Here is a 2949-nt window from a genome sequence, read left to right on the forward strand (position 1 = left end):
TATGTAGTACTGAGTACACATCACTTCCATTCATTAGACATCATTTGCGAAATGAAGACAATGGAACAGCAATTTTTCCAAAAGTTGAGTAAGTGATAAAAAAAATTTGAAAAATTTAGGAAGGCTCTAAATTTTGAGAGACTCGACCTGTGCAGACAGACACTTAATAAAGTAGGGGAATTACTTATCAAATAGAATATATTCAGATTTTCCAAAGTACTAAGGGCAGAGGGTGGGGAGAGGGTGGTTTATTTTCTGAAGATTTCCATATTCTAAATCCTTTCATTTGTATAGATACTATCAGTTAGGTGCCATGCTAATGTTAGAATGTGAAGTCCATTCTGGAACAAGGTCCTTCCTTGTAAGAAAGAAGAGTTAAATGTCCCACCCCCTATATTGGAGAGCTTGCTCTTTTTCTGTCCCACTGTCCTACACCCTGGTACTAACAAAAACACTGAAGACAACCTCATTCCACCTGCAATTGGACCAAAGTTCAAAGCCTCTGTACTGTATTATCACAGCTTAGAAAGCCAGCAAAATGTGTATCCATAGAAACCAAATATACAGTGGAGTCCTCTGATGGTTTAGAATATGCTGTGAACAATAAAATTTCACTTCAGACCAAGGTTTCACCATAAGTAGATCAGCACATTAAAGTCTGACGTTTTATCTGTAGGGTTTTGATCGCCTTAACCTTACAAAAAACTGCATGTAAAAGGTGAAAGGAAAATTTATTCTGCATATCTGGTTTTTTAAAACACTGTCAAAGATTCCATGCTAGCTCTGCTAAAAAGAGAACAATTATTGTTTTCCATCAGTATACAGCCTTGGAATTATTCCCTTCTTCAGAGTCATCAGTTTATGCTCTCCCAAAATTAAATTGAAGGTATATTGCCTAATCTCACATTGTCCTGTACTGCATAGAATAATCACAATGCACTCAACAGACAAGCAGCTATTTCCCTCCCACACAAGCTATACTAACTTGTGAAATAAATGTGTGCATATGTGTATTTAATGAAGAAAATATACTCCTCCTGAAAATTTAGCTATGGTGAGAGACCTCACCACTCTTCCACAAGAAAAAAAATTTTAAGGAGAAAATTGTTATAAACAGTGATAACAATTTCTTTCAGGGAAGAGAAAAAATGTCAAGGTCAGAACTAACTCAAAATTGAGCTTTCCCACAATTATGTCAGTGTTGTGGAAGTGAAGTTAGTGACTAAAGGCTCTTGGGACATTAAAATAAAACAAACACAAACAGTATCCCTAACCAATACTTAAATGGCTTATTGCAAAAGATATATTATGAGTGATGAATTCAGTCAGCTATAAATGACTGGACTCATCAAGCTTTTACTTTTAACCTTTTATAAATTTCAAATTATAACCTGCTTGCCATGAGTCATTCAGCTCATTCAAGAGAGGTTGCAAAAGAAGAAATGAAAAATAAAAATGACTTCTGTGTGAGTTTTCCCCCATGGCACCAGTCTTTCTCCTCTCTTCAAAACTATGTATTTTTAAGGTCTATTTACAACTGAATGCTAAAACTGGACAACTGTTCCACAAAATGTATCTTTCTGCTAGACTAAGTCTGGATACCAAAAACATAACAATATTCTGTTTTTTATGCTTGTTTCATGGATTTATGAGGAAGATAAAAATCTCATTTACTCATCTATTGCTTCCTAAAAATGAGAGCATTTTTAAGAGATACACAAGTTTGTTTCAGAGGCTGCTATTCCCAGTAGTGCATTCCAAAGATTGGTTAACTAGTAGAAGTTACTGAGATTCTGTCTTAAGTTGAGTGTGCTCTAAGCAGTCATTCATGGAGAGGGAATACTATATTCAGGGGGAAAAAATGTTGGGATAAATAAAAATGGGTAAGTATAATTAACAAAAGCCATTTTTCTTGCAAATATTTATCCTTGAATTAGTAGAAGATAAAACCTTCTTTAAATACTTAAAGGATGTATTTTCATGAATACAAATGACGTCCTTGGACATTATCTAATTGCATTTTTGAGCAAAATATCCCCTGAAAAGTCAGCTTGCAGAAACAACAATCTAACCTCCCAGGCCAAAGGTTAATAGTTTGAATCTTATTTCTACCACATCTTTTTATAACTTGCCCTCCTTAAAAAATGTAAAAGGGCTTACTTACTTTCCTAAAGAAGGAACAGTCACTGACCCGCAGAGGAACCAAGAGGTTAAGATGTTTCAATGCCTCCTCCCTTATCCTAGAGCTAACTTACCTAGAAATCTGGCTACATTGTAACCTCCCTTAAAGAGCTGAAAAAGAAAGTTGGAAAGGAAAGGCAGAGGAGACAAAGAAATATGTGTTCAATCCCGTTCGTGTTTACAAATGCAAGGTACTTTAAACTCAGGAAATGAATCACTATGCTTCCCAAAATATAGTATACAGGTCGATGTAACAGGTGCACCTTCGCCTTCAAATTCCCCCAGCTCAGGGCACCTCGTGTTATACCCTCCCAGACGACATCCAGATGAATCAGGGCAGATAAGATATGGTGCAAACAGCTTGCTTTCTATTTTAAATCTTTCTTTTTTACATATTATTGAAAGCACCAGCATGGACCCCTGGGAGGAAAGAAACCCTTCCTGCAAACTGCCATAAAATACCAGCTCCTCAGACCTCCACAAACGCGTCCCCAGCAAAGCGCCGGGAGCTCCTGGGTGCACCGCCTTTGCAGCGCTGCCCCACGGTGCTAGCGGCGCTGCGGCCAATGCACCGCCGGGGTTCAGGAAATGCACCTTTCCATGCATGCGAACGCACCCACGGCAGGCTGCGGAGCGAGCCGAGCCAGAATGACGGCTGTTCACATAAGGAATTCCCCCCCTTCCTCCTCCTCTTTCTCCCTCCCTCCCCTTTTTTCTCTTCTTCCCCCTCCCCCCAGCCCCCTCGGGTGAATAATATCTCCGGGCTAC

The 2949-nt window shown here is 38.8% G+C and overlaps 1 protein-coding gene across 8 annotated transcripts in view; it reads right to left on the minus strand.

The window, feature by feature from the left end:
• HIVEP2 (HIVEP zinc finger 2) overlaps positions 1 to 2949 on the minus strand; it is a 275611-nt gene that overhangs the window by 175774 nt on the left and 96888 nt on the right. The window lies entirely within an intron of this gene.

Source organism: Notamacropus eugenii, chromosome 2 (assembly GCF_028372415.1).
Source record: "Notamacropus eugenii isolate mMacEug1 chromosome 2, mMacEug1.pri_v2, whole genome shotgun sequence".
Classification (NCBI taxonomy): Eukaryota; Metazoa; Chordata; class Mammalia; order Diprotodontia; family Macropodidae; genus Notamacropus; species Notamacropus eugenii.